The 13,701-nt window shown below is 46.2% G+C and overlaps 1 pseudogene across 1 annotated transcript; it reads right to left on the minus strand.

Moving 5' to 3' along the window:
* Positions 1-7,654: 7,654 nt before the first annotated feature.
* On the minus strand, positions 7,655-9,916 carry LOC105511926 (annotated as a pseudogene). The gene is made up of 2 exons (XR_001001788.1): positions 9,747-9,916; positions 7,655-8,300 (listed from the first exon to the last, which is right to left on the minus strand). The product of XR_001001788.1 is annotated as a eukaryotic translation initiation factor 1 pseudogene (transcript).
* Positions 9,917-13,701: the final 3,785 nt, after the last annotated feature.

Genomic DNA, 13,701 nt, shown 5'->3' on the forward strand with positions numbered 1-13,701 from the left:
CCCAGCCCCTCTTCTTTTAAGTACACCAGTCATATTAGATTTAGGGCCCACGTGAATCCAATATGACCTCTTCTTAATTTCATTATATCTGCAAAGACCCTATTTCCAAATAAAATCAGTCACAGGCTCCGGATGAACAGGAGTCTTGGGAAATCCTATTCAACTTAGTACTGACTGCTAGGGTCAAGTCAAAAGAATGAAAGGAAGCTCACCCAGCTCACCTCTCCTGGGTAGCATTCCATGGCCCAGATTGTGCCCACCATCCTGATTTACCTATCCTGTGTCTCGTTTTCTTAAACCCCTGTTTCCTGCTAGTTTATCTGATAGATGATATCAAATCCATTAATGTTGGTAATGGTTGAACAGGAGCTGTTTAGACATGGTTCCACTTACATTTTCACAAATGTATTTTAAGCTATGACTGGGAGAAGGAAATCACGAAGCAATAGCTGACACTCAGCAGACATGGTGGACCTTGCTGTTATGCAGGAAGCTCAATGCTCTGACAAAAAAGAGGCCTCTCTTGGTTCTTGCCCTAAGAATGAGGTCCTGATGATCACCCTGCTGGGTGCAGAGTACTTGCTCTAGTTGGATCTTACCTATACCTCTCTCAGTTTCTCTTAGCCTCTGGAGGTTGAGCTCAGTTACCTAAGAGCTTGCAGTCACATGTTAGCCACTGAGCCCAGGGTGAAGGGGAAAGGGACATGGAGTCTACCTTCTGAAGGATTTTTCAGGATAGAGGCTCTGAGTCCTAAGTTTTGAATCCGCTTATTAACACAGTGGGTCTCATCACTTCACTCAAGGCCAGTCTGGGCCCAGGGTTCAAAGTCATGGTTGTATGAGGAGAATTCATTGTGCTCCACAATTTCTGTATTGCACTTCAAACAAAGGAGAGCAAGGGCATCTGGGCATCTGGTGATGGAAAAATGGCCTGTATTTTCTTTTTCTTTTCTTTTCTTGTTTTTTTGAGACGGAATCCTGTTCTGTCGCCCAGGCTGGAGTGTAGTGGCATGATCTCGGCTCACTGCAACCTCTGCCTCCTGGGTTGCAGTGATTCTTCTGCCTCATCTTCACAAGTAGCTGGGATTACAGGTGCCTGCCACCATGCCTGGCTAATTTTTTTGTATTTTTAGTAGAGACAGGGTTTTGCCATGTTGGCCAGGCTGGTCTTGAACTCCTGACCCCAGGTGATTTGCCTGCGTTGGCCTCCCAAAGTGCTGGGATTACAGGCGTGAGCCACCATACCCAGCCTGTATTTTCTCCACTCCCTCTTTGGCATTCAGCTTTAGTTCTCTCAGCCCCACTGTGCATGGAGCTTGGCTCCTCAGCACCCACGGGTCCTGACAGACCCTCCTGTGGCATGTCCAGCCAGGGAGCCCCAAGCTGGGAGTAGTGAACACTCCCATTCCAACTCCAGCCTTACACTAAGCAAACAACACACTTTCAGTCCCCAAAGGTCATCTTCGGCCTCTGTAAAGAAAAAAAAAAAAAAAAAAAAGCATGTTAGACTATTTGTCCCCTAGGGGTGACCTATTTGTGTCACAAGATTTTCAGTGATGGCTTCTTCTCTTCCTCCTTGTTCTCTGAAGATGCCCAAGAGGCAGGCATGGACTTATTATGGGCACAAACCCTTTACATAATAGGACTTTCATTTTCAGATCCCTAGTGACCCTCAGAGTATCCATGATCCCTCTGAAATTGTATGGGCATTTGAAAAATATCTTTTTCTTTCCCCATTGGAGAGTTTGGCTATGGCTTTAATCAGATTCTTTTTGTGTTTGTGAGACCAAAAAAAAAAAAAAAGTCAGTAAAAACAACAACAATGTCCTTTTATTATCCCTACAAGATAAAACATAATCTCCTTTTTACTTTCTGCTACCTTCTTCACTATTTTATTCAGAAATAATTTTAACATTTCCAACTGTTAAAATAGCCCAGCCAGGCATGGTGTGTGTGCCTAGAGTCCCAGCTACTCTGGAGGCTGAGGCAGAAGGATCACTTGAGCCTGGGAGGTCAAGGCTGTAGTAAGCCATGATAGCACCACTGCACTCCAGCCTGGGCAACAGAGTAAGACCCTGTCTCAAAAACAAAAACAAGCACACAAACAAAAACCCTTGTAAACTTACAAATATTTGTCCAGGGCTTTTAAGTATCCAAAGATCTCAATCTCCTTTAGCTTTCAGAGAGCCTGTGAATTTACATACTACGATCACCCCATTTCACGGAGAAGGATATAGGCTCAAGGAGGCAGGTAGGGCCGGGTGCGGTGGCTCATGCTTATAATCCCAGCATTTTGGGAGGCTGAAGTGGGCAGATCACTTGAGGTCAGGAGTTTGGGACCAACCTGACCAACATGACAAACCCTGTCTCTATTAAAAATACAAAAATCAGCCAGGTGTCATGATGCACACCTGTAGTCCCAGCTGCTTAGGAGGCTGAGGCAGAAGAATCACTTGAACCTGGGAGGTGGGGGTTGCAATGAGCCAAGATTGTGCCACCATATGCCACGTGGTGAGACTCTGTCTCAAAAAAAAAAAAAAAAAAAAGGAGGCAAGTAGATGCCCCGGGGTGATCTAGAATTCTGACTTAAATCTCTCCCTCTAGAGAAGAGAGCACTTTTCACTCTTCGCAGAGCAGAAATAGTACAACAGCCTGTCACTTTCTTTGTGCCAAGAGGCTGAGAAATTGTATGCACATTAGAAAAAAAAAATCCATGAAATAAACAGTTTTTGGATGGGAAAGGAGGGCTTATTTTATTTGTAGACAACTTCTCTTTGGGCCATGTTACCGAAGTATGTGTGGGGTGGGGGCATTCAGAGGGTGCTTTCTTGGAAGTGATTGGATCACTGGAACCCCAGGAGGCAGAGGTTGCAGACAAAAAAAGCTAGGGTGGAAAAAGACTTAAAAATAAGGATGTCCCCTTTCCACCAAATCCCAGGAAAGTCTCCTAACATGGCCCATCTCCTCATTTTCATCTGTAAAGGGTCATGTCTGAAAAGAGCTTTGCAGTGAAGTTCAAACAACTGCCCACTCACATTTTTCTAGCCCACAGACTGTTGTTTCCCTACCCAACAAACATCATTCCAATGTCACTGCGATTGCTATCTCTGTGGCAGTAACAAAACCCTGAAGACAAATCTTCGTCCAGGCGTTCAGGTTTTTACTAAGTCTCTTACTCATTTGCCTTCCGTGTTTCTTTTTACTTGGCTATTTAACATTCCCAAGCCTTGAGGACAGGGTGCATGAGCATTGTGTAATACTGATTTTTTTTTTTTTTTTTTTTTTTTTTTTGAGACAGAGTCTCGCTCTGTCGCCCAGGCTGGAGCACAGTGGCCGGATCTCAGCTCACTGCAAGCTCCGCCTCCCGGGTTTACGCCATTCTCCTGCCTCAGCCTCCCGAGTAGCTGGGACTACAGGCACCCGCCACCTCGCCCGGCTAGTTTTTTTTTTTTGTATTTTTTAGTAGAGACGGGGTTTCACCGTGTTAGCCAGGATGGTCTCGATCTCCTGACCTCGTGATCCACCCATCTCGGCCTCCCAAAGTGCTGGGATTACAGGCTTGAGCCACCGTGCCCGGCCGTGTAATACTGATTTAAAGCTAATGCTCTCTGTTGTTCTCTTTAATCTATATCTGTAATCTCTAGGGGCTCTGCCACATCAGGTGCCCTCTCAGTCTCCTGAGTCCACAGCGACTTCCTGGCACAGATAGATGCAGCATCAGGGTCCTCAAAACCACCTCCTATCCCCTCCTGCGGCCTCCAGACTCGCCCCTTTCCTCCCTGCCCCTGTAGCCTGAGCCTGATGTACAAACACGTGGAATCCATCTTGTTATGTAAGCTTCCTAGTCGCTGAGATGGGTGACTCAGTGTTGAGATGGTCCCTCACTCTTTCTCAGCCTCGGGCAGCATGCTAGCCCTAGCCAGGTCAGCGGCACACTGGAATGGAAATCTAGGCCTGCTAATGGGGTCCAGCTGAGTGGCTTTCATTTCCCAGTGGAGCCTGGTGAGCCCAGCAAGCCCATGGGAACTGTCCTGGAGCTGTTGCAAACTAACCCATGGGTGGAATTCTCCATCTTCCTTGCTCATTTCCTTTTACCTCCCCTTCTCAGCTTTGGCTGAAGATCACGGAAGGTTCACATTCAGCAACCCTTTGCTCTGGGGCTGCCACCTTCTGGGTCCCTGTTATGGACTGAATGAATATTTGTGTCCCCCTCCAAATTTGTATGTTAAAGCCCCAACCCTCAATGTGATGGTGCTGGATGGCGGGACCTTTGGGAGGTGATTAGGTTTAGATAAGGTTATGAAGGTGAGGCCCTATGATGGGATTAGTGCCCTCTACAAGGATAAGAGACACAGCCAAAGAGGAAGATGTATGGTGACAAGGCAGCCGTCTGCAAGTCAAGAAGAGAGCCCTCACCGGTACCTGACCATGCTGGTCCCTGATCTTGGACTTCTCACCTCCAGAACTGTGGGAAATAAATGTCTGTTGTTCAAGCTGCCCATCCCACATTTTGTTGTAGCATCCTGAGCAGACTAAGACAGTCCCACTGACCCGAGTCCTCACCTCTAGGTTCCGGCGAGGCTCAGGCAGTAAGTGGTGGCTGGTGTAAGAGGATGTGCTCAAAGGTTTTAATTCAATGTGAACACAAATTCTGTCTCCTCGGCTTGAGGTTCTCATCACAGAGTAGGAAATCCATGGACTGGGGACATTGTCTATAGAGAGGACAGACCGGCTGATTTTGGTCTCTTGCTGTCTCTCATTTCCCTCCCCTGCAGGTATGTGATTGTTTCTCCTCTCCCTTCCAGGACAGGGGCAGGTGCTAGCATCCTCCTGACTATGGGACTAGGAGCCAGAAGGGCCCAAATTCTAGCACAGGTTCTGCCACTAACCTGGCATTAGGGGTTAGGCAGCTCACTCTTTCTCTCTGTGCCTCAGGGACTCGACCGTCATCTGCTTTTGAATTGTTACTTATTCCATTCATTAATGGAACCAGCTCTTCCTAGTGGTGGGGTATGGTGCTAAACGAGGTGGCAGTAATCCCTGCCCCTGTGGAGCCTGCATTCCAGAGTGGGGAGATAGTCAATGAGGAAATGGTTAAATAAGATAGCCACCAACTATGATGCATGCTCTGAGGGAGATAAGCAGAATGATGAAACAGATTAACTTGGAGGAGGTGGTAATTATTTAAAAGACTCCTTAGGCTGGGTGCAGTGGCTCACGCCTGTAACCCCAGCACTTTGGGATGCCGAGGCGGGCAGATCACCTGAGGTCAGGAGTTCGACACCAGCCTGGCTGACATGGTGAACCCCGTCTCTACTAAAAATACAGAAATTAGCCTGGCGTGGTGGTGGGCATCTGTAATCCCAGCTACTTGGGAGGTTGAGGCAGGATAATCGCTTGAACCTGGGAGGCAGTGAGCCGAGATTGTATCACTGCACTCCAGCCTGGGCAACAGAGTGAGACCGCATCTCAAAAAAAAACAATAGTAATAATAATAAAAGCCCCCTTCTGCAAGCTGAGAAAGCACAAGCCCATCAAACAGGGAAGAGCTTTCCAGGCAGAATTATGAGCTAATAGAAGCAAAAATGCTTGAAAAATTATACAGTGCAACACAGATAGCAAGCTTAATCTAAGTAAAAGTGCCTTCATTCTCTGCAGCTTTGCCTCATTCTTTGATTAGAGCCTGGAACGGGCACACCTGCCTAGCACCTGGATAACAGTGTTAAGGACCATGAAATCACACAAGAGGCCAACGCTAAGGTTCTTGCTGGGCACATGTGGTGGAAAGGTGGGTGGACTAAGTGTTCTGTTCTCTTTGAGGACCTGACGATCCAATCTATATCGAGAAACCCTTTACCTCTCACAGTCCCGCATCCCCAACTGCTTTAGTCCTTTGTTAATCCTTCTTTCAACATCCAACTGCCGTTTATGGAGCACCTGCCAAGAGATAGGGATCCTCCCTTCCTCTGAGCAGGAACTCAGGAAGTGATACCCTCCTCCCCATGTCACAGTCCTGGCAGAGGCCACTCCCCCAGCTTGTTCAAATTTGGGTCCATGTTGGCTATGGTCGGTCCACTTTGCTTGCTGTTTTGCTCTCCAGCTAGATCTCTTTGGGGAGTCAGAGGAGTTGTCTAGGAATCACAATGTTTAGCACGCTTGTTTTCTCCCTGGACAAATGTCCAGAGACGTGTGCGGAGTGGGCACGCAGCGAATCTCCCTCAGGAAATCCTAGTAGCAAACTTCACTGACTGACCAGCTGAGGAAATCAGCAAGGTTGGGCCCAGTGCTGATCTCTGGGCACCTTTTCTTAGAGACAAGGGCACTGGACAGAGGCCACAATATCAGGTTTCCACTTGCTAAGCTTGGAGCCTGATCTGCAGTTTTATATCTCTTAGTTGTGCTGCCCCTTCGGCTCTGACATTCTATAGCTGTGTGACTTTAGGGGGACAGCGGTTTTCTTTTCTTTTCTTTTTTTTTTTTTTGAGACTGAGTTTCGCTCTATTGCCTAGGCTGGAGTGCAGTTGAGCTATCTCCGCTCACTGTAACTTCCACCTCCTGGGTTCAGACGAGTCTCCTGTCTCAGCCTCCTGAGTAGCTGGGATTACAGACATCTGCCACCACGCCAAGCTAATTTTCGTATTTCTGCAAAGATGGGCTTTCACCACGTTGGCCAGGCTGGTCTCGAATTTCTGACCTCAGACCATCCGCCCGTCTTGGCCTCCCAAAGTGCTGGGATTACAGGCGTGAGCCACGGTGCCCAGCCAGGACAGTGGCTTTCAAACTTCAGTGGGTACCAGAATTTCTTAAGAGCTTGTGAAAATGCAGATTCTTGAACCTGCTGAATAAGCAGCTCATTGGATGGGAATCTGCATCTTCCAGACTAATTTAATCCTACTCTCTGGCCTCTCTCTCATCCTCTAGTACCCTCAACCCTTTCTCATCTCAAAGGCTTTGACATGGCTGTCTTACCTGTCTGAATGCTTTTTCTCCGGCTCATTCTGCTTCTTCAGCTCTCAGCTCAGATATCACCTCCTCTGAGAAGATCTCATGGACTTCTCTATTTAAATTGTCCTCCCTCATTCATTTTGCCTACCACCCTAACTTTAGCAATTTCATTTCAGTGTTTGTTGATTGTTTATTGTTTAGTTCCTTTGGTTAAAGACCTTGTTTGTCTTGAACACTGCTGTAGCCCCAGTATTCAGCAAATATTTGCAGAATGAACAAATGAAAATGTAAAAGAGGATTTCTCAAGGTCAGGGGCTCTCAAGCTTTAACATGCAACAGAATCACCTGGAAGCCTTTTTAAAACAAGATTGCTCAATCTTTGTTCCCAGAGTTTCGGATTCTTATTATCTGGGAGTAGGAGCAGTTCTAACAAGTTTCCGGGTGCTGCTGATGCTTCTTGTCCGGGAACTGCACTTTGAGAGCCACTGCATAAAATTAAAACCCCATCTGTATCCCATTAAAGTATATCCACTGGTAAGTTGCAGAGCCCAAGAGGAGGAAGTTCAAATGAGTTGTCTCAAAGGTACTTGGAAAAAGTAAAGGGCTCCAGGAAAATGCTAAGGTCTCTTTCCTCTTGGAGATCTTGGGTTTCTGAGATAAAAGCCTGCTCCCCCTGACCTTTTTTTTCTTTTTTTTTTTCTTCTTTTTCTGGCTCTTTTCAGTTTATTGCATGAAGGAGTTACACTAGGCCAAGTTAAAAGCAGACCCCAAATGATTACATTATACAAGCTGCGGAGGTTTTTAAACTTGTGACAAGGGACAGAAGGGAAATTCTACTCAGTGCAAGGAAATCCTCACTTAAGCTTCAGTGAGCCACAAGCACTCAAAACCCATGAACCTTCAGCTGATTGTCCTTAGCCAGTCCAAGCTCTACAAGGAGCTGGCATATGTTCTTGCGTTGGTCATCCTGTAGCTGAATTGCTTCTCCATATTCTGGATGCTCAATTACAGTACCATTGCAGGCAAACTTCTTAAACGCCTTCACTAGTTTCTTTTTATCATAATCATCAGCAATCCCTTGGATAGTAGTAAGGGTCTTCCTGCCGTTTCTCTGTTGAATTTCTATATGGATATAATCCTCAGTGCCAGCAGGAAGCGGGTCATCACCCTTCCTTGCATCAGCAAAGGAGTTGAAAGAGTGGAGGTTCTGGATAGCAAACTTATGATTCGATTCCTTTTCCTCGATGGAAACGGGTTGTGGAAGGCAGAGGTGGCGGGAGAAGGCAGGCAGCGGGGACGAACATCGGGAAGCGAGGGGGCTCAAAAGGGGAGGCTGCTGACTGGACGCCCCCCCGCTTTTTTTTTTTGTAGAGATGAGACCTCATTATATTGCCCAGACTTGTCTTGGACTCCTGGCCTCAAGCAATCCTTCTGTCTGGGCCTCCTAACATGTTGAGATTATAGGTATGAGCTACCACATCCAGCCCAAAGGCTGCTTTTCTGATGAGGAAGTTGTGGTGGACAAATCAGTCTATTCTTCTTCAGCTACCAGAATAAGAAAATCTTAGAAAATGATTCTTAAGCTCCCAAACTGAACATCCAACAGATCTCAAGTTGCTGTGGTGACCTGTGTTTCTAAATCAAGTCCTGCTTCCACAATTCCAAAAGAGTAATTACTAAATCAGAGATTAGGAAATGGGAAAAGAAGAAATTATCTTCATCCAAAGACAACTTTTCCCAGAGTATATTCTGAAGAATATTAGCTCCATAATTAACAGCAAGATGAAAGTGTTCCACGGTCCAATGAAATTCAGTGACACTGAAAGCCATATCCATTACTTAGAGGTACATACCTGCAAAAGTCTCATAGTCCAGAAATCAGTTTAAGATAGTTAAGTTTCATCCTGGGCAACATAGTGAGACCCTGTCTCTACACATAATAAAAAATTAGCTGGATATAGTGGTGAGCACCTTCCAGCTACTTGGGAGGCTGAGGCATGAAGATTGCTTGAGTCTAGGAAGTTGAGGCTTCAGTGAGCCATGATCGTGCCACAGCACTCAGCTTGGGCAACAGAGTGAGTCCCTCAAAAAGAAAAATGTTAAGCTCCTCCTTCCCTCCTTCCTTCCTTCCCTCCCTCCCTTCCTTCCTTCATCTGTCTTTCTCTCTCTCTCTCGTTCTCTTTCTTTTTTCTTTCTTTTTTGAGACAAGGTCTCACTCTGTCACCCAGGCTGGAGTGCAGTGGCATGATCACAGCTCACTGCAGCTTCAACCTCCCCAGGCTCAGGTGATCCTTCCACCTCAGCCTCTGAGTAGTTGAGATTTTTTTTATTTTTTGTAGAAACAGGGTCTTGCCATGCTGCCCAGGCTGGTCTCGAACTGCTGGACTCAAGCGATCCACTACCTTAGCCTCCCAAAGGGTTGGGATTACAGGCGTGAGCCCTAAACTGTCTTTTGATATAAAACTAAAGAGCATTTTTGCTCATAACATATCCTGAGGCACATATTTAGAGAAGCACTGCCTTTGGGGACCTTTTCTCTTTAATGGGAGAAATTTTGTTTTGTTCTGGATGGAAACTTCATGTAAACATGAAAAACACTCTGATACACACACACACACACACACACACACACACAGCCTTAACTTCATGTAAACATGAAAAACACTCTGATAGACACACACACACACAGCCTTAGTCCCCAGGTAGGCAGGAAAGAAAATATCCAGAATGACCGTTCCAGTTCTCGTCCCTTCCAGATGTGAAGCTGCCCTGAGGTGTGTGACATGGGATGTTGTCTGTACCTGGGTGGGGACCTGAGGCTGCTCTTTGATTGGGCAGTTAGGGTGAGTGGAGGAGGAAGCTCTGGGGGTGAGTGATAGGCAGCCAGGAAAGTGATGGCTTGGGGAGCACAGAGTGGAATTTTCCCCTGGAAATCCTTTTGAACTGAAGTGGATTTGAATGTTGCACCCATGGTCACCTAGATCCCAGGGCTAAATGATTTTTCTCTCCATTTTCCAGTAATAATTAACATTGCTGTAGTGATCACAGGCAGTTTGGAGGCAGTTGTCTGGCTGTAGTGATGGAAACAAGAAGGAAACTCCTCCCCAAACCCTCAGGGAAACTTTCTTTTCTCTTCTCTCAGTTGGTGGGAAAAGGGGCACACTGAAACATTCCTGCATTGGCAAGGATTGTTCCACCTTTTGTTAAATTAAATACTTTTCAGCCTGGAGTAGTGGCTCACGCTGGTAATCCCACCACTTTGGGAGGCCAAGGCGAGTGGATCACCTGAGGTCAAGAGTTCAAGACCAGCCTGACCAACATGGTGAAACACTATCTCTACTAAAAATACAAAAATCAGCTGGGCATGGTGGTGCACATCTGTAAGCCCCACTACTCGGGAGGCGGAGGCAGGAGAATTGCTTGAACCAGGAAGGTGGAGGTTGCAGTGAGCTGAGATCCTGCCACTGCACTCCAGTCTGGGCAATAGAGTGAGATTCCGTCTCAAAAAAAAAAAAAACAGTTTTCAGGATCTTATATTCTTTTAGCAAAACACTCATTTTGGGTAAATGAATGATGTTTTCATTAACCATCCAAGTGACACTCCAGAGGTGGTTTTAGATTAGGAAACAGAGGCTGAGAAGCCAGGAAATCTTTCTGGGGCAGGGGCAGGGAAGAACGTGATGTCTTGTTTTCCAGCTCACTGGAGACCTCTGAGCCTCCAGGCATGTTGTCGGTGGCATCCTGCATTTCACTTTGAATATACAAGTTGGATTTGACAACGAGGTGAGATCAGAATCATGGCCACGTGACAGAATGCCTTTTTTTTTTTTTTTTTTGAGATGGAGTCTTGCTCTGTTACCCAGGCCGGAGTGCAGCAGTGCAATCTCGGCTCACTGCAACCTCCACCTCCCGGGTTCAAGAGATTCTTCTGCCTCAGTCTCCTGAGTAGCTGGACTACAGGCATGTGCCACCATACCTGGCTAATTTTTGTGTTTTTGGTAGACACAAGGTTTCACCATATTACCCAGGCGGGTCTCTAAGTCCTGACCTTGTGATCTGCCCACTTCGGCCTCCCAAAATGCTGGGATTATAGGCGTGAGCCACCGCGCGTGGCCTTAGAATGCCTTTTATACAGCCTCTTGCATTGCAGGGGGGCTGCTTTATTCCTGTCCCAGCAGCTGAGCAACTCTAAAAAGCATGGCTTTGTGTTTTATGGTGTTAATTTTGTTTATTTCTAAAGGCTTTTCTCTCTCTGCCCTTCCTTTTCTTTCCTCTCTTCTTTTCTCCCAAGGAAAAAGGAAACGATAATAAAATATTACCGTATTTGAGTAAGCCATCAGAAACTGCATCTGGGAGTGAAGAGAGGGCTTTCTTTTCCATGACACAGTGCATGCCATAGAATGTCCAAACAATGAGGGACCGCAGGGATTATCCTGCCCACCTCCTATAAGAAGGTAGAGGCCCAAAGTTAAGCTCTTGCACAGGACTCTTAATCGCAGCGCCACCTCTTTCTGCTACTCCAGGCTGGAAGGGAGAGCATTATTTGTTATATAATTTCACGAGTTCTGCTGGAGCTCTGACGGAGTCTCTGCAGCATGACTTGACATGACACTATTTGGAACCATTAAGCTGGCGTATCTTCTGGTGTGCTGTTAAGCTGGGGTACCTTCTGGTGTGCTAAGGATCTGGCCAGCTTGCTTACATTTGTAGGCTGACTGGCCAAGTAAGAATGAGATGACTTCCGCCTGCAAAGAAAGGCTGCTTATCTATTCTAAAACAGGCTTGATGCTTTTCTTTTTTATTTTTACTTTGAGAAGGAGTTTTGCTCTTATTGTCCAGGCTGGAGTGCAATGGCGCTATCTTGGCTGACTATAACCTCTGCCTCCCAGGTTCCAGCGATTCTCTTGCCCTTGCCTCCAGAGTAGCTGGGATTACAGGCACGCGCCACCACGCCTGGCTAATTCTTTTGTATTTTTAGTAGAGATGGGGTTTCACCATGTTGGCCAGGCTGACCTCAGGTGATCCACCCACCTTGGCCTCCCAGAGTGCTGGGATTACAGGTGTGTGCCACGGCGCCCAGCTGGCTTGATGTTTTTCTGAGTACTCAACTGAATTAGTTTGGAAATGTCTGAGGCTTCTATAATGGAGAAAGAGTGAAACTGAGCAAGGAGTGCCATAAACCCCCTGGTGAAAACCCACCAGATGCTGACATCACTGGAAGCCCCTGTGTAGCTCCAGCTCTCAATTCTGTCACTTCTTTACTCCTCCTGAGTGACGGCTGAGTTTAAATTCTGGGTCTCTCTGCCATGCTGTGAAAAATTGTCTTCTAAAGGATGGCCACCATGTAAGTCAGGGCCTGTGGTTGCACCAACACCTACCCATCTAGTTCCTCCTTCAAGGAGTTTCAGATCATTTGGTGCTATAGAGCCACTGATGCAGAGCATGATAATGTCTGTTCTGGATACTTTATTTCTTATTCTGGTGACAGGTTTTGTTTTGTTTTTTTTTTATGTAAACTTCTTTTTCCCCCCTGATTGGCAATATCATCATTATTTGTCAATCACATTCTTTTTGTTTGTTTTTGTTTTTGAGACAGAGTCTCGCTCTGTTGCTCAGGCTGGAGTGCAGTGATGTGTTCTCGGCTCACTGCAACCTTTGCCTCCCAGGCTCAAGTGATTCTCGTGCCTCAGCCTCCCGAGTAGCTGGGACTACAGGTGTGTGCCACCATACCCAGATAATTTTTTGTAGAGTGGAGTTTAACCATGTTGCTGAGGCTGGTCTTGAACTCCTGGGCTCAAGTGATCTGCACCCCTTGGCTTCCCAAAGTGCTGGGATTAGAGGTGTGTGCTACCACACCTGGCCTCACATTCTTAAAATTAATGTGTGTTGACAGTAATTGCCTGTTAGTTGGACCTGTGACTACATTAACAAAAACATCTTTCATGTAGCATATAGGGTTAGAGTGATAGGGAGGGCGGGAAGAAAAAAAGGAAAAGGAAAAGGAAAAGTTTCGAGAGAAAGAGTTCTGTACGTTAAACAATGTGTTGCTCTTGGAGTCTCTGAGATCTTGGCCAGGCCCACAACTAATTATGTGTGTTGTTTTCTCTGGATCCTCAGTGACAATCTGAGCTATGAATAAGAGTTAGAAAGAATAGGACACTGTATTTTCCAGAGTAGAAATATAAATACATGTTTTACAGCCTCAGAGTGAATCCCCATAACTGAACTCACACTGTAGAATGTAATTTGACACCTCCCTCAGTCACAGCCACTAAGAGCTACCGCCGTCGGGAACCTAATGTTACTCAGCAAACAAGGACCATCAAATCCTAGGGTTGGGAGGATCTTGGAGGTTATCTTGTCCCTTTTATGCCTTCTAGCTCTTGAGCAATAAGGGAATCTGGAGCAGTGAGGGACGGGAGGGGACAGAGGTGGGGAGCCTGTGCCTCTGACTTTGTCTGAAATATTCCGGAAATGAGGATGCATTCTTGGTCACCAAAATGCTATCTATCTTATTCTAGTTTTTAGTTTTAAGAAACCCCAGTGCAAGGATAAGAGTGATTAATATTATCAGGAGCACAACATGTTGTGCCTGGCACCATGCCAAGCACTTACAACACATCTTACCTCATTTACTACAACAGCTCCATGAGGGTAGGCACTTCATTTATAAAGAGAGCAACACAGAAAAAGGTGAGTAAGTTACTCTAGACTTAGCAAGTGGCAGCGCTGGGGTTCAAACGAAAGTTTGACTGA

This window comes from Colobus angolensis, unplaced genomic scaffold (genome assembly GCF_000951035.1).
Source record: "Colobus angolensis palliatus isolate OR3802 unplaced genomic scaffold, Cang.pa_1.0 Scaffold206, whole genome shotgun sequence".
Classification (NCBI taxonomy): Eukaryota; Metazoa; Chordata; class Mammalia; order Primates; family Cercopithecidae; genus Colobus; species Colobus angolensis.